General features: G+C 40.2%; 1 protein-coding gene across 1 annotated transcript in view; it reads left to right on the plus strand.

Moving 5' to 3' along the window:
• The first annotated feature begins 1,715 nt into the window (after positions 1 to 1,715).
• GPR63 (G protein-coupled receptor 63) overlaps positions 1,716 to 24,701 on the plus strand; it is a 29,111-nt gene continuing 6,125 nt past the window's right edge. Inside the window, exons 1-3 of the mRNA XM_050315582.1 lie at positions 1,716 to 2,028; positions 17,179 to 17,264; positions 21,946 to 22,023. The gene's annotated coding sequence lies outside the window, so the exon portion shown is untranslated. The remainder of the gene's footprint in view (positions 2,029 to 17,178; positions 17,265 to 21,945; positions 22,024 to 24,701) is intronic.

Here is a 24,701-nt window from a genome sequence, read left to right on the forward strand (position 1 = left end):
CAGACGATGTTAAGTTTAATTACTCAAACAAACCACAGGATCATTTTAAAACACATTGTTGCCTCTTCCACAAGATGGAGTGCAGTGATAATATCTGAGGATTTTCGAATTGAATCAATATATCATGCCTCCCCTATGTTAGAAAAAGGCTTTAAAAACTTTATCCAACCACAGCAAAACAAATCAGAAGTTCCAGTGGAGCAGGTTCTCACTGGTTAGTTATGCTTATTTCAGATGGGAGTTCAGAGTGCATCCCACAAAACAAATAAGGTCCACAGGTTCTTTTCTTTATGCATTCAAAATGAGCAACAGAACTTAACAGTGACTTTCCTCTGGTGGAAAATTACAACCACAAAAGTTTTCACACCCACTTGTTACACAAGATATAAGAACAAAGAAATAATTTTACTCAGTCAAGAATTTTTAAAAGACGCGATAAAGAATTGCTTTTGCGCTGTAATTGCTTTGCAGTTCTCAGCCATAGCCTTGTGGCTGCTGAACTCAATCAAGACCTGAACTTCTCAAAAATCAAAGCAGTATCAGTGTTTTGATTGGAAGTAGCTGCTAGCATTCTGCTGGCATCCCATCAGCTGCATGCTTAAGAAATCCATTTGGGAGAATGAGAAGCTTCCTTATTCTCTTCTTTCATGGTCTGAGTTCACTGTGAGAAGTTGTGATCTGATGTAGAGACTTGTTAGCTGGCAATCAGGTAAATGCACTTTGAATAAGAAAAGGCATTCTGAAAGACTCTTCCTTGTTTTATTCATCAAGTTTTGTAATACAATACAGAGTTTTTATATCAGTTTACATCTTTGACAGCTATTTATTATGATATATTGAATCTTGTCAATAATACATAATGACTGTCAATAATACATAATGAATGTCAATAATACATAACGACTGAAAACCACAATAAGCTACCCTGAACCATGTAGACTTTGGCTTGAATTTACGATCTATGGCCTTGCACTTCTCAGCATCAGCAGTCACCCTATCCCAGTTCAGAAGCGACAGGGCTGCCAATGCCACATACTATGCGACCTTAACGTTGCTAACTATATCCTATTTGGCAAATCTTCCCCCTTACCAAGCTAGCTGTGACATAAAGGCTTGTGAAGGCTAGTCCTTAAAAATCATCTGGCACGACTGTGATAAAGTGACTCTTAGAGATATAATATTTTTCCCTTTATGTACACAGGGACTGCAGTACCACCAAGCACATACCATATTTATGCCCCTGCCTGGCAGGAAGCTTGGACCTCCTCTGCATTTGTTAATCCTGCTTTTCAGCATCTTTTACCTCGATTTTTAAAGACACGCCTCCAACTTTACAGGAGCAGTCTGCTGGCGCTGGGCGGTTAGAATTGGAAGGGGGGGAGGGGGTGGGGGCCGTTGCAGAGCAGCTCAGCCCACCCCACCCCACGCCGAGCCGCCCGCAGGTGCGGAGCTCAGGGTCGGCGGGGCCGCTCCCTCGGGAGCGCCCACGGGCACCGCGGGCGGCGGGACCCGCTCGGCCCGAGCGTGCGCGCGCCCCCGGGAGGCGGAGCCGCGGCGCGGGCGGGGCCCGGCGGCTTCTGCGGCGGCGGGACGGGCGGAGGGACGGGCGGAGGGACGGGCGGTGCGGGGAGCCCTGCCGGCACCGGGCACGGACGGACGGACGGACGGACGGACGGACGGACGGAGAGAGGCAGGGAGGGAGGGAGGGAAGGGAGAGAGGCGCTGGCTGCTCCTCAGTCCGGCGGTTCCGCGGCGCTGCTCGGGCAGCAGAGCCGCCGCCGAAGCCGATGGGGAGGCTGCGCTGAGCGGGCTGCCCTCCGCAGGAGTCGGCAGCCGAGGGCAGCGGCGCGGCGAGCGAGCAATGCCTCTCACTTCTCCGCTTGCGCTTCCCTTCCTCCTCCTCCCGCTCCCGGCTCTGAAGCTTTTGTTTTCCCCGGCTGCTGCGACGGCAGGAAACTTCCCGGAGGGATGGGCTCAGGCCGCGGTTGTGCTGCGCCGGGCTCTGCAGGTCACCGGCCGCGCCGTGAGGTGAGCCGAGCCGGGGCAGGGAGCGCTGCCGGGCGGCGGCGGGGGCAGCTCCGCGGGGCCGGCCGGGACGGGCGGTAGGAGCGGGAGAGAGTTGCGCCGGGAGTGCCGCACGGTTATACCGGTTCGCCCCAGCCGGGATCGCACGGCCAGGAAGCCGCTGCAGCCCCGAGGATCCGTGTCCGTGGGCCAGGACGGTTCTGGGGCCGGCGCCCGAGGAGGCTGCGTGGGCACCGCGGAGCCGGGCGCCCCCTCTCCCGGTGGAGCCGCGGGAGCCGCTGGCGGGCAGCGGGGGCGGGAGCGCTGCCAGCCCCGAGTGGGCGCTCTCGGCCGCGTCCCATGGCCCGTCGGGCCGCCCGTGGGGGGTGTCCTTCTTTTTCTTCTTCTCCTCCTCCTCGGTCGGCGGTGGTGCCGGCGCGGAGGCGGCGTGCGGGGGCCGCGCTTCCGGCCGGGGTTCCGTCCCCGGGAGGTGGCCTGGCTCCCCTCGGCTCTCCCGGACCGGCCCTCCCGGCCGCTGGTCAGGGGCATGGGGTAGGGCTGGCTGCTTGCTGTCACCTGCTTCTTTAGTCTCCTGCTTGTGCTCAACTCTTGAACCTGCTGGTGTCATTACGGTGTGCCTGTGGCTCCTGGGAAAAAAAAAACCAAAAACAAACAAAAACAAACACCAAGAAGTACCTCGCATGGTTTTGATTGTTTTTCATCTACTCAGACGAGTATGTAATTTTTATTTGGGTGTGCTGCACGGTTTTCCTCATACTTGCTTTGTAAAAGTGAGATAATACAGTGCAGCCTAACATATATATATATATGGGGTTTATATATATAAATATATATATATAACCCAAAACATATAATGAAGTTTTCCTTGTAAATCGGTAAAAACACTCTCCCAAGAAACCCGTTGATTTACATAAAGATTTGCAGGTAACGTACATATTTTAAATGGTCAGAGCAAGTTAGATCCATGCCCAGGAGGGTTGTTAAATGAAATTGTTTATCCTTACTGAAACCATGAATGCTTAAGCAGTGGCAAATGGGTTTTGCATAATGCATTTTTTATGGGACGTCTTACACATTCTAACATTAGAGCAAAGGCGTCAGAGGCATCAAATTATAAAAAGGGCAATTTTTACTAGACCATTTGTAGATAGATGAAAATGTAAAGAAATTTCAGATTTGTTTCAGTATTAATAACACAGAATAACTATGTATTGTTAGTTGTCAAATGTGTTTTTACTGTTGTTTTTTTGCACAGTTATCTGTTGTGAAAATGTTGCCAAAATTGCTGTAGCTCCAGGATAACATAATAGACTCACCAGTAATTACATTTTTAGTCTACAGAAGCAAATTTGGTAATGACTAGTAATTAGAAGAAGAATAATTTCTAAATAACTGTCATTTGAAATATTTACTGCCAAATGATCAGCCCTCAGAAGCATAGCCTCTTATGCTTTTCTGTATTATTCATGTAGAGAGTAGCCTTACTGTAAGAAGGCTTACTTCTAAATGTATAAACTTTGTCTTTTTTTAAACTGAGAAAATAAATCAGACTGTGGAAATTAGTAGATCATATGCAAGGTCTGCCTACTCAGAGGAAACAGGAAGAAGCCAAGATGAGCTCTACTAATTCCTAATTTTCTTCTTGTGTGCTACAGTACGTAGGTGACTTTTGTCAGGTGGTGCTGATCAGGCAATGCTTATATGCTTCATCGTTGCATTTGCCACTTTTAAAATATTCCTTTAGGAATAATTAGCAGATGAAGCCTGGAGAGGCTATGACCACTTCTCTGCAGCTAATGAAATGCAGCCAAGACTGTTTTCTGGTTCTGAAGCCAACTCGTGTGGGTTGGCCCTTGTCAATGCTGCTAAACTCTCCTGCCTTCCAGAGTGGGATAGCTGAATACAAGCTAGTGATTGGGACTGGCACCTGGCCTGTGTTAAGTCCAAAACTGTGCCTCAAAATTGCATGGGAGACCTGTAGGTGCCCTGTGTTAGAAGAAGGCTGTGCCACTCTGACAGTTTAGCAGTCTGTGACTGAGGGAATTCTGTTTCCTGGGAATGGTTCCTGGCACTGCTTGATTTACTAGTGTGGACATAGCATATCTGCAACATAGTCTATCTGCAAGTAGTCTCCCTTAACTCTGTACTCGATCATAGTGAATTAATTTCTGTGCATTGAGGATCTCTGACACTATAAAATACTTTTCATAGGCAGCTGCTTAGAACTGTCAAGGCTATCTTCCTTCCTTCTCCACTTGTGCATGTGGGTGAAGAGGCAGCAGGTGAAGGCATGGTGGCTTTCCCACTTCTCAGTAAAGGAGAGGTAAACAGGGTCAGGGAAAGGCTTATGTGACTAGTTCTGCTTGTCTGGAAATGTGCTCCCAGGGCAATTAATGTCCATAAGCAATACCAATGACTAGATGCGAATGCAGTCACATGCTGGTTTGCTACTTTCCTAATGTGTTACAAGTAGCAAGTTAGGCAGAGGAAATGTTAGGGTTTTTTTCAATGCTCTAAAGGGTGTCAGACTTAATTGTTACAAATGAGGAAAGTGAGGCAAGAGGAAGCATACCTATTATCTAAGGAAGCCTGGTTGTAGGATCCAGAAGTAGAGTTTCAGATCGAAAATTGTTCTGTCAGGTTGCACTGCTTTGTCACAGACATAAAATACTTTATTAGAATGGTGTACTTCTTATCTCTGTTATTTGCTGGCAGCCTTTATTTTGCTAACCTAGCTAGTAGTACAGTTTGAACTTATATAGGCTAATTGTTTAACCATCTCATTTCCAGTTGAGAATAACATTTAGATACTTATGTAAACCTTACGTCAGTGATAGTATTGGGTAAATGTTCCAAAGTGCTTTCCTGAACAGGCAGCTTGGCTCAGTGAAATTACAGTTGATTTCATATGAATGAGACCTTGCAAAATACAATTCTTAATATTGAGACATTTCAGTGTGTGCTTTAGGAGAAAGTTGAGCTATCTTTTTTTTTTTTTTCATGTGTAAAAACACTGATTCAGCAAGGTGTATTTATACTTAAACACACATTGTCAGTGTCTGAGGAGTCCCACTGATCTGAGTGGTACCTCGAGAAATCTCTTACATAACTGTAACCTAATTTACTTCAATCTAGATGTTTATTATACATAAGCTGTGTTTAAAAGAATATCATTAAGACCACATAAGCCCAGAAGTGTTTGGAAATTTAAAGCTTTGAAGTGATGATGATGTAACCTTTGGGAGCTGTGCTTTATACTGTCTAGGACCAGATTTTTTTCAGAGCATTTTGCATCTCGAATCAAGCAACCAAAATTAAAGAATGGTTGTGATTTTTGCATCTCTTCCTTGATTTTTCTCCTCCTGGGAGTTTCTAAAGCAAGGCTTGAATTGTGTTGATTAGGTATGACATAGTGACAGAGAATAATTGTGGAGAAAGCAAGGTTTTGGACACCTGTTCATCTTGATGAGCAATACACTTTCTAAAGGAAGCTGGGTTTTGTGTGGATAAGTAGTTTAGTCACATAATTAAAACCGATATCTTAGTGTTTAAGTTCTATACCTGCTACTTCTCAAGTCTTCAGAGCTTAACTTTTGAACCATGATAGCATTAATTTTTTAACATAGTTTTTGGGTGTATTAATTTCCCTAGTGCTTTTTTTTTTTTATCCCTAAAACAGATAGAAGCAAAAGGTGTAATTTGTTCTGAGGTATCTTTGATCACTTCTTACGTCCTTGGCAGATGAACCTTAGGATTAAAGGGTGGGCTCGGTCCTGCGCACACTGTGTCTCACCTAAAAAATCCAATGCGCAGGCTGGAAGGTGTAAAGACCTTCCCCGGATCTTCGCTTGCAAAGACTGGCCATTATTATTATGTTCTTAGCAGAGTTAGAACTCTCTATATGCCAACTCAGGCTGTAACTGTCTGAGCTGTAGCAGTAGGTCATGATCCATAGGTAGATTGACAATGAAGGGACACAGCATGCTTTAAACATGGATTATGAAAAGACCCACATTACCTCATAATTTTTATGTAATATGATGTCACTGACTTAAGGAGGATGGTGAAACTTTAATGCTTCATTTCCATTCTATTGTCCCTGGGGCAATGCTGTCTGGTGACTTTACTGTTATTTTCCCTGCTATATTTTACTGACCTGTTTCTTCTGGGCCATCTTGTTGCCCAACTGCTTCCTACACTTTTCTGCCAGATCCTTTTCTTTGTTGATGTAATATATAATTTTTAGTTGCTAGTCACTTCAGTTGGCCAGTTAGAATATTTTGTCCTAATCTAACTTGCAACCCTCTCATGTTGCATGGGTCAGGTCAGCTGGCCAAGCAGATCAGGTCAAGAAAGCAAAGGGGAAACAGGCTTTCAGATCCAGTGCTTAGATTTTACAGGCTTTCTTGAGGAAATAATCACTGTTATAGCCTAAGTGGACTGGGGCTGGAGTATAGAACTACAGAATAACTGAGAGTGGAAGAGACCTCAGGAGGTCGTGTAGGTCACCACTTGGCTCAGTGCTGAGCCTGATTGAAAGTTAGATGAGTTTGCTCAGGATCATATCCACTTGGGTTTTGAATGTCACGAAAGATGGAGATTCCACAGTCTTTGTGAGTAAGCTGTTTCAGTGTTTGACCACTGTCACTATGAAGCTTTTTCCTAAGGCCTAATCAAAGTGACCCATACTGTAGCTTGTGTATGTTGTCCCTTGTCCTTTGTTGTGAACCTCCAAGAAGAGTCAGATTGTTGTGCTCATTAAAAGCAACAAATGTTTTTTAGTTGCTTAATAATACACTTCCTGTCAGCTTTTGCCAAGCATGTAAAAACCAATCCTCTTCCAGTCAGGTTTGCACACTTTATTCAGTAGCAGGCTAATCAAATCAGTTGAATTACCTTTTTGTTTATGTGGGCAAAATAAAAATCTTTTGCTAGCCTTGCTTTTTGAAGCAGATGTGATGTCGTAAATTTCTCCTTTCTTTCTCCCACATGATCATGCATTGTATTTTCCATCAGGTGACTGGGTCATTATGTGCAGTGAATGGATGCTGGTGGTTTACGAGGTAAATCTAAGTCTTCAAGCTGGGCTTCTGGAAGCCAGCTATCTTGTCCTGTGATTGTGACTTTTTTTCCAGCTTCATTGGGTGTATAGCATGGCAAATTTAAAGCCACTGACTATAGGATACCTTTCAGGGCTCTGTTAGAAATGATCTGCAGAGTACTGTGGTGGCACTAAGATGATCTCAACTAGCCTTTCAGGCACAGTCAATGGAGAAAAAGCAGCCTGTCCATAAAGTGGTTTATCATATGTGTGGCTGTATTACTTGTTCAGTGTCTTTCTGCTTTGTATCATGAGAGTCCCAATAGTTCTTTTAGCCTTGCTATCCAGTTTTTAGGACAGCTACATTTAGGCAAGGCTAATCCTTAGTGAGTGCCTTTTCGGTCCTTTATGTGTTTGTCATTGTTCAATGTATGATCACATGTCTTATTTGCAGCCTATTCTGAATGCTTAATAATTAAACTTCAACATGTGTTTCTTCTGTGGTGGTGTTCATATCTATAATATCTCAGTTCTTAAGGGACATTTAAATTATCTTCATTACCTTATTGTCTTGTGCAAGTTATCTTCTCATTTTAAAAACAGAAAAAGGGAAAAAAGCAGTAGAAAAAAGTTCTCAAACAAGAGGTGTTCAGTTTGGGTTGCTTTGAGTAAAAGGGGAAACATTTGCAACAAAGTGGAAGAAAAAGCTTGTATTTTTAATGCAAATTACAAAATAATAATCCTGTCTTTCTAAAGCTGTTTTAGAACTTCAAAACCTGATACTCTTTGGAAGTGGTTACTGCTACATATCTTCTGCATCAGTAGTGTAATTCACAAAATTATCCCTTTCAAAGGATTGTACAAGGTTCATTGTGTATAATGATAGAAAAGAGAATGATATCTTGTGGAAAATAAAGGTGACTTTTTTTTTTGGTCAGACTTGAAAAGTAATTTGAAAATGCATTATATGTTGATTAGGTTCTTCAGTCGATAATACTCCAACAAGCCTTTTATTACTTGATCATTTTGATTTCCACTCTTTTGTCAGTTGTCACTTCTGAATTTCTCTAGACCTTTTGCTTAACACTTACATGAGACATGGATGTGGATGTGTTTAGGAGTATTGAACGTAATATACACGTGGTATTTCAATGTCACTAACTGCATGTGTATATGCTTTTGCATATCTAAACTCCAAAGTACAGATAACGAATTCAAATTGCATATGTATACAAATCACCTGTACTTCATCTTATTACCAAAATGATTTTAAAAACCAGAGTGAATCTCCAAATAAAAATCCAAACTTCCCACATCTAGCCAAAGACATGTTATGAAACATGGAAGGAATACGTGTGCTGTATTTGTATTTCCATTCTCTTAACAGTGTGCTCATTCACTCTAGTACACCAGACCTTCATATGCTTGTATTGAGTACTCTGGGAAAAATCTGTGGCCTGGAGAGGAACTTCCTGGTTCTTTTTGAAGCAAAATCAACTGAGTCTCAGTGGGGCCTCCCACCACTTGCCTTATTTCTGGTTTGAAGTGTTCGTGAGTTGGGAGAGCTGAGAAAAGCTAATTCCGTCCTTCACACGACTGAATTCATTCAGCATGTCTGCTCAGGCTCCAACTGTGTCATTTATGATAAGGAGGTGACATTTAAAAGAAATTTGGCAATATTTAATGACTCATAAAGGCATGTTGAGAGAATTTATAACAGGGAGAAGTTGTACTATGCGTTACTGATATTGGGACATCTGCAGCTGCTATAAGAAATTTCCCTTGCATTTATTACAAAGATAGGGAAGGGGTTGAGTGCATTTGCTGACCGAAGTTAAGAGTGTTTTGCCTCCCCATTCCCTTCATTTTGATAAGAAGGCAATTTCAAACTGTATTCATCTTTTCTTGAGATATCAAATCAAAGCATGAAATCTCAGGTAATAGCACTTCAGCTGTTGAACTGCTAGATCCAAATAAAATGGATTAAATGTGTATTTTCAAGTCCACTGCAAATAACAGACCTGAAAAAGTGTCTCCACTGTACACTGCCAATGCAGATATATATTTCGATATATTATCAGCAATGCTGAAAATGTAATAGCCCTGGAATATTGTCTCTGTTTTCTGTGCTGTTTTGAAAGTCTGTTCTTGAATATGCAGCTATTTCAATAAATAATTAGGTTCTTCATTTCTTGATGCCAATATAAACGAGTGTTAAGAAACAAGAAAAATAAAATAAATCCGTGAAATGGTTTACGTGAATTTGCTTTCCAGAATGCATATTCTGTCTGACTGCTGAGTAAGCTTATGTGGTTACCTCAAAGCTGTGTTAGAATTAGGTGAGATCAGTCTCAGCCCTAGTAGGAAGAAAATGGGGAGGAGTATGGTGTGTGTAAAAACAGGTACTGATAAGGAAATAAATAGACTTACCTAAGGCCTGAGGTTGGGACTTTGTATCTATGAGTCCTTACTAAAGTTGCCAGACATTGCCAAAGGCCTAGCCCATTTCAGCCTGCTCAGTCTTCAGTTGCTGTCAGCAGGTCAGGCAATATGGACTTGTGTGCCACCACTGTACAGCAGAGTCAGGCAAACCTATGCAGGTTTGTCACTAAAATGGTTCATTGCACAGCAGAATTCTTCTGTGGATTAAAGACTGTTGATAGGTCTGAGATACAGGCAACGAGGATGTGGTTCTATTCTACATAACTACATGAGAATGAACTTACCTTTTGCAAGGTTTAAAATGCCACATCCATGCAAAATGGTGTATGCTTAGAATATATTCTGTGATTTTTAGGTTGTATCCATTCATTCTGAGGATAAAGGTCTGATGTTATCCAGTTTCATTGGGGAATTGCTACTTATCCTCCAGGGCTTGAGCTAGCTTTCCTGAATATTTTGATTTGGGGATTTTTACACTCTTAATGTTTAAATGTTGCTATTCGGGACCGGATTTTTAGTTTAGTTTGTGTAGATGTTATTTATAGTTTTAGATGCAAAAAGTTGAAGAGTAAGCATTTTTAAGACAAGTGGCTCCACTTTGTAATGTTATTCGTTTTCATCAGGCTTTCTTTGGCTCCCACTAGTAGCATTGCATCCCAGGTCTTTTAAATGGCTTCTCTTAGAAAAATAATAAGAGAACTGATTGACCATGTGCAGTTCTGAAGGCTTCTTCAGCTGAGCACAGTGAAAAAAGGAGAGAAATATTTCTGAAACTCTTGGTGGAAGATATTCTCAGTATGGGAACCTCTTATTCAGACTAGAGCAGGGAAGTTTGTGTGTGTGTTTTAAGAACATTATTGCCTTTCCAGATTCATTTATATGCTCACTAATCATGATGACTGTATGCTGTTTAAAATATAAATGTTTTTGAGCCTGTTTTCGGTGTATGGGAGGATATGGTTTGGGAATTTAGCTTTCTGCAGCCAGATGGATTATAGTGTTGCTAAGGAAACGGACTATAAATGAAGTGGCAACTGAATGTCCCTAGAACATCAGACTGCTTGAAGCTGGTATTTTAAACTCATTTAGGTGGGTAGATAGATGATGTTATGAGAAGTTAATTTCCTGTGTTTTACAGTTCATTAATTTTCATTGCTTTGTTAGTATTTACAAAAGGTACCTTAACTTCCCACTCAGACCACCTAGTGTGTGGGTCACTGAACAAAAACCTGCTACTGAAATTAAAAAATGGACAAAAGCTGTACAGTAAAACAGATTTTAAAATAATCATTTAGACGACTGACCAGTGGATAGATAACAGCGTAACAAAGACCTGGCAGCAATATGGTCCTAGTGAAAAATTGGGATGAGGAAGTGAACTGAGATTCTTCAAAGTACTTTAGAAAGAACAGGGCTGCTATGGATTTGGTTAAGTTACAGATTTTTAACTTCATGTATAAAGTGTTTAAACATCTGTATTATACCTATTTGATATACATATTTCAAGTTGCTCAGAGCAAGGGAATTGGATTGTGGTTTTGATACTTGGTTTGCCTGAGAAGAGACCTTGGCTCTTTGTTCCTAATGCTTTTGCTGAAAACAGGGTTATTGATTGATACAGCAGTGGGTTTTTCTTCTTACCCCTGAGAAGGTCATACCTGAGCCATTCTAGCTAAACATGTGGCTAATAGGGATAAAGACTTGGCTTAAGTAAGCTGAGCCCACAGGACAGACAGACAGACAGACATGGACTGACAGGACAAGGAGAAGGCAGAAAAAGTTCTACATAGCCTGAAGTAGCTGCAGACCTCAGACCTTAAAAAGAATATAAATAAGATGTGAATCCTCCCCTTACCAGTGTCTGCAATGTAAGAGGTAAAGTGCTTATTTGGCATTGCTGCTCTACTTCAAGTGCCTTGTGTTCATGCAGTTAAAATCCGTTTGCAGGCTGATGGACTTGGAAACTGAAATGCTAGGGAAGGTAATGGTACCCATGTTCTCAGCATGGTGTGAGTTGTGGTTTTAGGAGAAAAGGAATGACTACTCTATCTAGATGCAATATATTTAGAATTACACCCTCTTCCAAAAAAGCCCTGGTGATAGCAGATAGATAGATAGTGAAGGGCAACACAAAAACCTAGCACAAGAGTCTGCTCTGCTGTTTGGAAGTTGTATGCCATGCATACAAGGGTATAAATTCAAGCATACGGGCAAGTGGTTGTAACTTTTTTCAGACGTATTAATAATGAGGCATCACTACTCAAAACAAGACAGACATGGACTGAGTATGCACATTTCACAGGCTGGGTTTGCTTCAGAAGAGAAGGAATAGTGGGCTTGTAGGAGAGCAGGTGATGGTTGTGTCTATAGAGCTTCAGAAACTTGCCTTAGCTACTTCTGTAAGAAAAAGGACATCTTGAAAGCTCTTGGTAAGATCGGAAGTGGTAAGAACTTGCCAAGCAAAGATAGTCTGTGAGCTAATTATGAAATCAAAGGCTAAGGAAGGTTTTCAAGTATGTGCAGGTGGTCAGTAGAATTTCCATTCTGTGTTTTCTGAATTGAAATGAAGTTGTTTTCAGTAAAACTCATTCTGGAAAATACGTCATTGTTCCACCAGTGTTAAACCTCCTCAATGCAGTGTTTCAACTGTTATTTAAAATACATTTGAAAAAACTGCTTCTGGTCTTTTCAGCCATGTAGGCAACAGAGGTCATTGTGGAGATGGCTTTAAGTGTGCTAAAACTTTTTCCTCTGTGTTTGTCAAATGACTGGATTTATTGTATTTATTTGAGTACTGTCAGTATACATATGGATCAGGATCTGCTGCTGTTTTTTCACAGGAACAGTAGCCAGGAGCAGACTAGAACTTCATAGTATGTGAAGGATGACTTTTTCATTACTCCTTTGCTGAGGGACTTTGGGATTGAGCAAGTTTAATTGTCGTGGTGGCTATGTGCTCCCCAAGGATGCCTTGAATCTTTCCTGAAAGTCTCTTTCTCATCTTGTGCCAGTGTGCTTATTGTGTGGTGCAAGGAGCTCTAGGACCCATAAGGATGCTGCCAATAAAGAGCAGGCTGTGGATCAGGTTGACTATTGGTGCAAAGTGCCCATAGAGAGGGATGGTAGGGAGAAGATAGTGAGCCAGATGAAAATGTTCTGAAGGATTAATTGTGGCTTTTGGTTGAACCTGAATGAGAAATATTTTGAGGGAACTGATCTACATGAACTGTACTGTAGCCAGGTGTGGAACAGGTATTGCTAGAGTGATTCCTTTTTTTGTGTGCGAACAAAATAATCATGTATAAACAGTTATGGCTTTTGTTGGAGAGATTTTGTATATATATGTTAAATTCAGCTGGGTTGTCAATGGAAAAGATAATGGTGATTTGATAGGAAAAAAATCTATATAACTTATTTTCAGCCACTCTGCGAGTTTAAAGCAGCTGCTACCAGAAACTTGACTATTATTACATCTAGAGAAGGAAAGTGGTTTTGATTGAAATAGAGAGAAAATAATCAGAAGATTAGGAAAAAATACTTAACTTTACATTATTCCCAGAGAAAGGCAGGAAAACTATATTTGTATTTTCAGTCTTGACACCTTCAGTAGAATGCTGATACAGGATCTTTAAAATGGTGTCTATAATATGTCATCTCACTCTGAGAGTTGTCCAGATGGGAACTTTTACTCTAACTGTCTTTAATCTCTAGTGTGAATAGACTTCTAACTAGAATTGTTTCTCCAAAATAGTTTCTGTCTTGAAAGTGTTATTCCAGTTGGCTGACATGAGCCAAAAACAATTCTGAAGCTATTAAAAAAAATTAGATGATATGGATAACTGTTAAGAATTAGATAGTTAATTTATTTTCTGTTTCTATGATATGAAAAATGTTACTACTGTAACATGTAGCTGATTTTTAACAGACTTATTTAGACTAACAGCAAAGTGCAGCCTAAATCTGGGAGAAAAAAATCAAAGGAACACAAATAACTTAAATTATTTTGTTGCATTGAGCATTTTATGTTTGTGTTTGCCTGAATAGAGATGCTAATAAGCATTGAAAATAAATACGTGTGTGTATATGTATAAGAAGAAAAGTGTATAATACAAATACATAAATATGCATATAAATTAAATATTTGTTTAGTTCTCAGTTAAATCTTATGGTTGCAGCCTTTAAGTACTCTCAGAACAGGATGCTCCGATCAGGAGTGTTCCTGTTGCTGAAATACAGTCACCTCATTTAACTTGCTACCAGCACCTCTTCTCTGTGAGCCAAGTGACAAGAAGTAAGATCCGTAACACCTGTATTGCAGCAGCAAGACTCTTGGTCAGGCACAGATTTAGCTGTAGCATGAGCAGAATCCCTGTGGTAAAAGCAGAAGCAGGGCTGATCTCTTTGCTTTGGGAACTAAACCAAATCCTAGGAACTTGTGTGCAGCACACTGTGTGAAGAAAGTACAAATTTGGTCATTCTAATTGCTTTTCCATTAACATCCCTGAATCTTTGTATAAAAAAAAATTAATTAGAATAATCTTGTTTCAAGAAACAAGAGAGACAGCTTCAATTCCATCAATGGAGAAGGCTGTTGATGGTGGTGTTACCATTTATATAAGGTAAATTTTATAAGTCCTGGCTTACAGAAGACGACTGTGTTAACAGCTGTTGTCAAAACCACTGAAAAATAAGAAAAATTCATCTTTCCCTGTTTTTAGCAGAAAGCAGTGCAATAGCGTATGTTGGGTATATTGGGGCACTACAGAGGAAGTAAGAATGATGCAATACAAGGAGCCTTTATGGATAACCTCTTTACCTTATGTTATATGAAGGTGAAACACTTTCACAGAGTTCAGTCTTTCATTGAGAGAGTATGCTGGAGAAGTTTCTGTAATTAAAAAGCCGAAATAGGCTTTGGACAACTCTGGTGAAGCTTTCTGACTTGAAGCAGGCTTTTTAACTTGCCTATTATCTTCTGATGGATTGACTATTATTGTGAATAAAGAAAGCTTTCTTTATTTCACTTAATTTTTGCTCATGGTTTGATTTTAATATGCCAAGAAAATGTTAGGGAAACTTGATAAAATATGGCCATAGACTAGGTGCAAATAGACATAGAGAGCTGTCAGTAAGGTGCATAACAAAAGTTATTACTCATTTGAGAAGCAATTTCATAATATTTTTAAGACCTTCTCTAGCCTCTCACTAAGTCTTTAATGTAATCTGAATGCTTGTGGGAAACATTTTTAAAAGTAATGGTGTTCAAGATCCCTGTGACTTCTGCTATTTCAATTCTTTGGAAATTACAGCTCCTGGTATGGGGAATCAAAATAGATCTATCAAGATGTAAATTTCTCTATGATCATCAGGAAGAACAAGTTTTGTACCATTCTTGCTTATGGAACAGCACTGTCTTGAATTAAAATACCTTTTAGTATGTAGAAGCTAAATCTACAATTTATGCCTTGATCTGTGTACCCCAGCATCTCACAGCTTCAGGCCAGAAAAGTGAAGCTTTTAAATTTGCTTGTCAGAGTCTATTTTAGTCCAGGTCAATCCTTCTGCTTTGGGAGTGGGGAGCTGGGTTCAGGAATGAGTGAATGAATGAGGCAAAGGTCAGGACTACCCCTTCAGTATCTCTGCCAGGTCTAAATGCTGATATCATCAAGGCTGCAATTCCACAGGTAGAGCTCTTTGCAGAAACAGGAATCCTCTCATTCCAGTTTCATGAAGGGTTACAAAGCTTTTCCTCTCTGTTCTTACGAAAAAGGCCTGACTAATCATTTATAACAGAGTAAAAAAAAGGAATGCTGTTATGAAACAGTGTTAACCCATTGCCAACAGAAAGCTACCTAAAGCAATCTTCCCCAGTTAAGAGCAAGCCCTGCGAGGTACTCAAATTTAGTAAAATTTTCCAGATTTACTTTGAAAAAGTACTTTTATTTTTTTTCTTCTTGGAACCTTGAAGGGGAAGAACTTTGTAGTTTATAGTGATGTTTTGGATGCTTTTCTAAATTGATTTTAAAGATACTTTCATTTTAATGAGAGTTGGGAATATTTTCTGTGATATTTTCTATGATCACTTGAGAAAAGAAATGGCTCTTACGTCAGAGAATGTACTTGTACAGTGGGAAGATTTTACAGGTTGTTGCTGTATTTAATCTGTCCAGGCTCCTGGCAGTTTTCTGCCTGCTTGAAAACCTGTTCACTTCTTTAACACTTCAGAAAGAGGGAAGATTAGCAGTTCATATTACTTATCTCACTAAAGAGGGAACAAACCAAACCAAATTGTGAAAGTCTATAATAATCCAGTGGCTACATTTTATCTCTTTTATACATAGCTAAATCTGAGACTTGTATTTTTCCTTCCCTCCTTGTTCTGTGGAATAAATGTAAAGATCAAATTTGTATGCTAATGGAAAAAAATTTGTATTAATATATTATCATAAAAACCTTTCAGACATTGACTTCCATTGTGGCTAGATAATGATGTTTTTTCTGCAGAAGGCAGATTTCGCAGCAGACGTAAATCTGGTAAATCAGACCTTATGTTTTGGGTGGGTTTTTAAAGTCCATGTTAAGTTGGCTGCAGATACAGAAACTCAGCACTTGAATGAATGTAGGAGCCAGTATGTTTGGGGTGGTCTTCAAGTACAGTTGTTCTTATTGCCTTGTGAACTCATGGGCTGGTTTGTCCTTCAACCCCTGTGTACAGCATTTATTTAGAAGCTTGTTCTTGAAGGATCCTGATATCTTTTGCACCAGTGTAGAGGTGCATCAGACTTCCTGATGCTTATTCTGGCAGAATTTAAAACTTATGTAGTGTTTTAAAAACTAGTATGTGCAAGTGTCTGTGTCCCATATCTTTGTTCTCTTGATTTTTATATATCAATAACATTTATAAATTAATTAGATCACTTAAGTCTGTTAATGTGTGACATAAACTCAGCTTTCAAGGCTCACTGAAATTTTATGGCTTCCTTCTGAGAGTATCAGTAAAAGCTGCATTGAAAATTGACTTTCTTAGTTTAAAACAGGTATGCCATGATAGAATATGAGGCTTTTTAGCTATGTTAGGCCCAGTTTGCAGAAATAATTTAAACTGTCTAATGTGTATTGGCACTGTGATGGTGATTGGTACAAGTGCATATAAAGGATGTGCTGAGATCCTGCACTGAAACTTTCATGGTTTATTCTTCCCCTCTAGGCTGTTGTCTTGCTCTTTGTTTTTCTGATACTATTATGCTAATATCTTTGCTTTTGGGCAAAATTTATTCATCATCATTATGATGCTCAGTAGTACCCTGTAGATTTAAATGTCATTGTCTTGAGAGTCTTTGGAGATATCAAGATAAGGATCCTGATGGTTAAGGCCAAGCATGTATTTTCATATATCCAATAAGACTTACAGCAGGGAACTGTTGTGTGCTTGTCTACAAATGAAAAAAATGTGTTTGAATGAAACCTAAAACAACATGTTACTCCAGTCCTGGCAAATGTTAGTATTAAATGGTGAGATTCTTATGATCTGTCTTTTGTCAGGAGACACAGCGTATCCTACTTCTTGCAATAAAAATAAAGTTTGTTGCAGGGAAAATTTTGCTTTTCTGATCTTGTCCTGCCTTGAGTATAAATATGTCACATTTTACTTTCTTTTTTTTTTTTGGCAGGTTATTTGGGAAGGGAATACTTTGTTAAACACAACAGCACAAGATGACTTATGATTCCTGCTCTTCATGGGAGCCTGTCTGGATTGGTATGTTTTGTGCTTTGTTTGTTGGTTTTTGCTTTGTTTTGGGGTTTTTTTGCTACACTGATGTATAGTGATTGTAGGTATAGTCCACTTAAAATTTAGGAAGCTAAGCATTTAGGAAACTTCCAACTTGTTAGCTGTGTGTTAATACTAGAAAGAGACTATGAATTAAAATAATATATTTTCAATAATGTTTTCAATGTTCTAGGTTCTACAGTATTTAATTAGCTCTTCATCATGAATATAGTTAATATGACCACTGAGCTAGTGGGAAAGTTAGAAGTCAGGGAAATATAACAGTACAACATATGAACCTAGAACTGCATAAGTCCTTTCACATGATCTACAAATTGAGAACATGAGTTTTCCCGAGAAAATTGGAGTATTCTTTACATTTTGCGTATTTGTGGTTTGCAATAGTAATAATGATTCCCATGGCTGACATTTCTTGACAGTTAATGGCTCTCTGAATTAAGGACAGAAGGAAATATCCTCAAGAGGGCAATTAGTTGTACTAAATGACCCAAAGCAGAGGTGACTGTTTTCCCACAATTGCTAAGGTAGTGTTTATAGAGTGGGGAAAAAAGGACAATTTCCTAAATTAAAGTAATGCCTCTTGTGAATAGTTTTGCGGGTCATCTACTCATGCAGTGTAGTTGATTAGTTTCAGTTTAGGATATGTAAATATGTATTAAAACTGAAAACTGCTGGTTCCTTTTAGGTAAGAACATTGTCCCTGCTGATTTGTGCTCTGACTCATTCTTTGCACTGGCTTTAGCAGAAAGGATTCCACTGCAACATGTTCCTGCCTCTGCTTAATTGCATAGGAAACAATGCTTGATTCATATTGAGAGGGGTGTATGTCCTGGGCTGCTTTGTACTATAACGGGGTCCCAGAGAACACATACTTGAGTACTTTCTATTGGTACATAAATGGTTTTGAAAACAATAAGCCCATGGTCTTCATGCTTGTTGTTATTGTTTTTCCCCTAGGAATATTTTGCTTTTTACATGGATTTTATATTGCAAAAATAACTTTTGCCAAGTTTACCTTTGAAATAAGACCATTAATAGTAGGTATAAAGCATGCAGAAGCTTCCCATTTGTAACCTTAAAATGTCCCCAAGAAATAGGATCACTGTACCATTGCTAGCTTCAAGTTTCTGAATAAGAACAACAGTTTTGTGTGCTAGCCCAAATCTTGATGCTGGTCAGTATTGAAAATATGCTTTTAGCAGACAAATATATTAAACCATTGAACATTTTGGCAGCTGTGTGCTGATCTGCATTAAACCTAACTGTTATTATGGCACTGTTAGGTTCCCTGTTACTGGTTTTGACTGATGTTGCACCTTTGCATATAAGATATAATGTTTTATTTCCAGTTGAGCATGCTATCCGAATTTTGAACTGAGACCTTTTAGCTTCTAAAGCCGTTAAAAACAGATGCCATAGTTCTAGCAATAATTATATTTGATGAATGGAATTTGTGTGTTATTTAGCTTTAAGTATGTACTTCATTGAAATAATTATATCTATTATGTTCCATAAAAAGAAAGTTGCATATGAGTGAGAGCCTTGCTAGAGAGAAAATGTGCATACGCAGTAAATTTCAGCACTGAAATTGAAAACAGTGATTGTATGAACCTCTTTTGCATCTGAAAAGAACCTGTGAGAGTACATGTTCCAAAAGTGAGAACATTGTGACAAAAAGGTATCTATCTACCTCTTGCTTGAGCATTTGACCATCAATAGCCTTACCCACTTAAATTATCAAAGCATGGTTGTCTTTTACAAGCTATGTGATTACCATTCAGCAATGACTGTGGCTTAGAAATTACAGGATCTGTCTTTCTCAAAGAGCAAGTGAGGACTGAAATGAAATTGCTGTGAAGTCATGTTAGTGGTTCCTTTCATCTTATATTTCTGTCTTTACATAATTTTTTACATAAAATTGGAAGGGTAGGAAGAAGGATGGGAGAACATGTTTAATAATCATGTAGATGCTCATGGTAGAAGCCCTTTAAGTAGAAAGAAAATAAAAAAGGAGAAAAATTTACTTATGACCGGAATAGAAGGGATCCTCTCAAATTTATTGGCTGAATTGTCAGTCACTTTTATAAAGGATGATAACTGAGAAAGAGCATTGCCTGCAGGTTAGATAAGTGTAAATACAAACCACATCTGAACATGCAGATTCAGTATGCACTGCCCAGAGAGATTTCATACCTCAAAGTGATAAACAGAGTAGAGAGAAGGGTGTTGCCTGGAAATCATTAGGAAGCAGTGAGCACAGGAGCAACACTCAACAGTTACTTTTTATGCTGGATCCAAAGCCTGCAGTCCTCTTACTGGGTTAGGTGTCTTTGCAAGAGTTGATCTCCACTCACTCTTTCGTCCTTGGAAAGATACAGCTGATGACTTATGCAACAGCCAAATGGCCTCCACTCACTTCCCACTTCAAGCAGCTGGCTGGGTCCAGGCAGCAGCTTGCATGAGGTCATTCTCCTTCTGTTAACGCCACACAGGAGAACATACAAGCATCACACTGAGGGGAGGAAGCACAAAATAGGAGGTAGCTATTTGCATAGCGAGCTGGGATAGTGAGAGAGCGTATGTGAGATTACTTTTCTTAGACACTTTCCCTGGGTTTGTTAGGGATAGGCTGTAGACGTCTGTGAGTCCTTTGTCCTTTGCTATAATCTAGATGCTCCTTGTCTTGAGAAATGTGGGGTAGCACAATCTTTCTAACTGAATTAAGGGTGCAGAGCACCTTTGCTCCTGCTCCCCTTGTCTGGTTCCTTCTGTTTAAAAGGAAAATTTATGATAAAGCAGTATTTTCTAAAACTTTGATCCTTTACTGTGGAATATTAGCAGTTGTTTGGTTAGTTTTTGTTTCATTTTTTCCTTTTTAAAGCTTTTATGATACATGTTACCATCTAAGCCTCTTCTAAACTTCATACTTCAGAGTGTAAAGTTGTGTCACATAAAAGATGTAAACTTAAGCATAAAGGATGTAAACTTGACCTAAGTGAGCAAATTCTGTTGTGTATATTTAAAATTAGTCCAGTAACTGCATATGTATGTGCTCAAAAGTCTGTATTCAAATCAGATGGCCATATACCCTTTGCAGTCAGCAGAGGGAGATGGGTGATTCACCTCTTCCTGACATGGACATCTGTATAAAGATCATGTGAAATATGTCCTAAATTGCCGTCTAAATCCACAGAAGCTCTATGGCATCCACAACATCCTGTGGCAAGTATTTTCACAATTAATTGTGAAATAATAATTTCCAGATCTGGGCTCCTCAGAGACACGGATGTGCTGGAGAGAATAAAGTGAAGGGCTACAAAGATGATGAAGAGACTGGAGCATCCCTTCTGTGAGGAAAGGTTGAGAGAGCTGAGACTGTTCAGCTTGGAGCAGAGGTGGCTTAGGGGGATTTAATCAATTTATATATATATATATACCTGAAGGGAAGGTGCAAAGAGGACAGGTGCAAAAAGAGCCAGGCTCTTCTCAGTCATGCCAGGTAACAGGGCCAGAGGCAATGGGCAGAAGCTGAAATAGGAGGTTCCCCCTGAGCATCAGGAAACAATTTTTTTTCCACTCTGAGAGCGACTGAGCACTGGAACAGATCTCCCAGAGAGGTTGTGGAGCCTCTATCCTTGGAGATACTCAAAAGCCACCTAGACATGGTCCTGGGCAACTGGTTTTAGGCGGTACTGCTTGAGCAGAGAGGTTGGACAAGATGACCTCCAGAGGTACTTTCCAACCTCAACCAGTCTTTGTTTTTGTGATTTCTTTGATTTTTCCTATTCTTATGTTATGAAAGACAGCAATCATCCACTTTCCCTGTGCCACTAATTCTGTAGACTTCTGTGATAGCTTTTTCTAGTCACCTTTGAATAGAGATCAGGTGGTGCAGAACTGAACATAGTACTGAAGATAAGAGGTGCCATGGATATATATGTAGCAAGTAGCGTATCTGAATACACAGTGTATACAACCTAGCTCCTGATTTTCTTCTCAGTTTCTTTGCTAACAATTCTGAGCACTTGGCTGATGTTTTCATAGACCAGACTATGAAAATTTGGAGATCTGTTTTTCTTCTAGATGATAATTATTGGTTTAGTACCTGTTACTGTGCAGATAACTTTTTTTTGGTCCAGGCATAGCTTTATCTCTAGCACTGAATTTTATTGGGCAGACTGATAGCTTGCCACTCCTTTTCAAGAGATCCCTCTATGCCTTTTTATAGTTGATCTTAGTTTTTATTATATTGCCCTGAAAAACAGTTCATGTTCATCATCAGCAAATGTCATGGGTTTGCATTTCCCTCTTCTTTTCTGTAGCTTGACGAGCTTGAACTGCAGTATAGATTTTCTTTGTAGGATCATTCTGGTGACCTTTTTTCTCTGCCAAACTAACTGCTCCTTCTTTTGTTTCCTGTTTGAAACTGATTATTGTCTATAGGAGGGTTTTATATTTATCTAATGGCAGATTAGTTTCTTTTAGAGCCCCATTGGAGAGACCTTGTCAAAGCCAATCATAAATGCAAAAGTTACCTTTGCTGGCTTATTGCTTACAGAGCTCTAAAAGATACTGCCCAGGGGATCTAATTTTCTTACTCCAGGATTTTAAATTCAGAATGATTTATTGAATTTATTCTCTTTTGCAGTCCCTGCAGAATGCTACAGCTTCCTTTCCTCTTCAGTGTTCTTGTCTTGTGGAGTCATAAACCTCAGTGGAACTTTGGGTGAGATTTTCTTGTTCATTGCTAAGATATTTCTTACTTATTCTGGAAAGTTCTGTTAACCTTTTTGCTGTTGGTTCCATACTTTATTCTAAAAAATATGTTAAGGATGACTAGTAAAGGAAAAGTTTATAAAGACCAAAGAAAGACTACTACAGATGCCTTAGCCTATAATTAGCATTAATGCTTTCTCTAAAATAGTTAGTGTAAAAATAAAATTAAAGATAAGTAATGGGGGCAAAAATCTAGAATAAAGTTAATAGAATTTTTCATTTTTGCAAAAATTTCAATATATGTAGCGAGTATGCTTTTGCTGAGTTTTACAATTTTTGAAATATAATAGGATAAAATAGAAAATCATGTCATTCCTTCCCATTCAAGCAGTCAGACTTCTAGGAAGTGGAATTTGTATGAGTCTCTGTTGGGTTTGTGTGACAAGGTTTTGGTAGCAGTGGGGCTGCAGGGGTGGCTTCTGTGAGAAGTAGAACCAATGCCAGTTGGTGCCAAGACGCACCCACCGGTGGCCAAGGCCGAGCCCATCAGCAATGATGGAAGCGCCTCTGGGGTAACAGATTTAAGAAGGGAGAAAAAGTTACTGTGCAGAAGCAAATTGCAGCTGGAGAAAGGAGTGGGAATACGTGAGAGAGCTCTGTAGAAGGGAGGATGTGCTCTGGACACCAGAGCAGAGATTCCCCTGCAGCCCGTGGTGAAGACCGTGGTGAGGCAGCCGTGCCCCTGCAGCCCATGGTGGTCCACAGGGGAGCACATTTCCACCTTCAGCCCCAGGAGGACCCCAGCCAGCAAAGGTGGAGGCTGTGCTGCATGGGAAGCCTGCACTGGAACAGGCTCCTGGAAGGACCTGTGACCCTTTGGAGGGAGGAGCCTATGCTGGAGGAGTTTTGCTGGCAGGACTTGTGACCCTGGGGGTGACTCATGCTGGAGCAGCATCTTTCTGAAGGACTGCACCCTGTGGAAGGGACCCATGCTAGAGTGGTTCAAACTAAAACTGCAGCCTGTAGGAAGGACTCATGTTGGAGAAGTCCATGGAGGACTGTCTCCCATGGGAGGGACCCCATACTGGGGCAGGGGAAGAGTGTGAGGAGTCTTCCCCCTGTGGAGGAAGGAGCAGCAGAGACAACACATGATGAACTGACTGCAGCCCCTGTTCCCTGTCTCCCTGCGTTGCTGATGGGTAGGAGATAGAGAAAATTAGGCACAATATTAAGCCCAGGAAGAAAGGAGGAGTGGGATGAAGGTGTTTTTAAGAGTTTATTTTCTCATTACTCTACTCTGATTTCATTGTTAATAAATTAACTAACTTTTGATCCTACACGAAGCATGTGGTCCCCATGCAAATTTATAAAAAACATTCCTTCCTCCCATCACTTTTGCCCAATGTTGATACCAAGCAGAACCTGCTTAAATACTGCGGGCAGGATTTGTGCTACCAAACATAAGCTGTTCATGTTAGCAGCACAAGCTTGTCACTGTGTGCAGAGATGGAGGAGATAGATTGCCCTCTGAAAATGCCTCTATCCCTCTTCTGATTGTAAACATGAAAACAGCCAGAAGGGACTGTTGCAGTCATCCAGAATGAATGAGGTGAATCCCACTTTCTGTTTCTGGCTGTAGTGATCTGTTTTTTAAAAGGGCATAGAATCCTTCTGGTTTCCAGCTTGATCAGATGCCAGTGTGCTCTGAGAGTCTTTAATAGTCCAAGACAGAGGGGAGGAGCTAGCAGTGAAAAGGGGAGACAACTCTCAAATCTTTGTATTTTATTTATAAGAATATGTACATGTAAGTATATGTAATAATACAATACTAGTACGTGTCAAGATAGTAAATATGAGGCAGTACATGTAAACTATGAAAAGAAACATTGCATTGTGTCAGTACCTAAAAGGGGCCTGTGAGAAGGCTGGAGAGGGATTTTTTGCAAGGGCGTGTAGTGATAGGACAAGGGGCAGTGGCCTTAAGCTGAAGTGAGGGAGAATTAGGCTAGATACTAGCAAGAAATTCTTTACTGTGAGGGTGGTGAGGCACTGGAACAGGTTGCCCGGAGAAGTTGTGGATGCCCCATCCTTAGCAGTTTTGGACAGGGCTCTGAGCACCCTGGTGAAACCTAATGAAAGGTGGCAGTGGGGTTGGAACTATATGACCTTTATAGCCCCTTCCAACCCAAACCATTCCATGACTGTGTAATGGCAAGGGCGGGAGTTGAGCAGTTAAAGGATTAGATCTACAAGGAAGAAGAGGGTGTATATGGTTAAATTACATGGGATACCAAGGTAAATTAACAAAGGCATGCCTAGACCAGTAAAAGCAGGAAAACTTACTGCCATAGGAAGAGTTGTAGTGAGCAAAGAGATGGTTTCCTGCATCTTGATATGAGTCAGTCCCTAAATGCAACAAACTGAGAAATACTTTTGTCCTGTGGACAAGTTACTTGATGATTAGTAAGAGGTTAGGATGTTTTGCACATTTTCCCGAGACATCTACTGTGGATGACTGACACAGAACCAAGAATTCTGTATTATGTACAGTAATTTGGATAGGTAGTCTTTTTAATGCGTACCAAGCAGGCAGATAGGCAATACTGATACTATTTAAGCTATTTAAAAATGTCATTAAACTTTCCATCTGTAGGCAATTCCAAAATGTAAGAATGAAGTTAGTTTAAA

This window comes from Myiozetetes cayanensis, unplaced genomic scaffold (assembly GCF_022539395.1).
Source record: "Myiozetetes cayanensis isolate MyiCay16 unplaced genomic scaffold, myiCay2020 scf2-11, whole genome shotgun sequence".
Classification (NCBI taxonomy): Eukaryota; Metazoa; Chordata; class Aves; order Passeriformes; family Tyrannidae; genus Myiozetetes; species Myiozetetes cayanensis.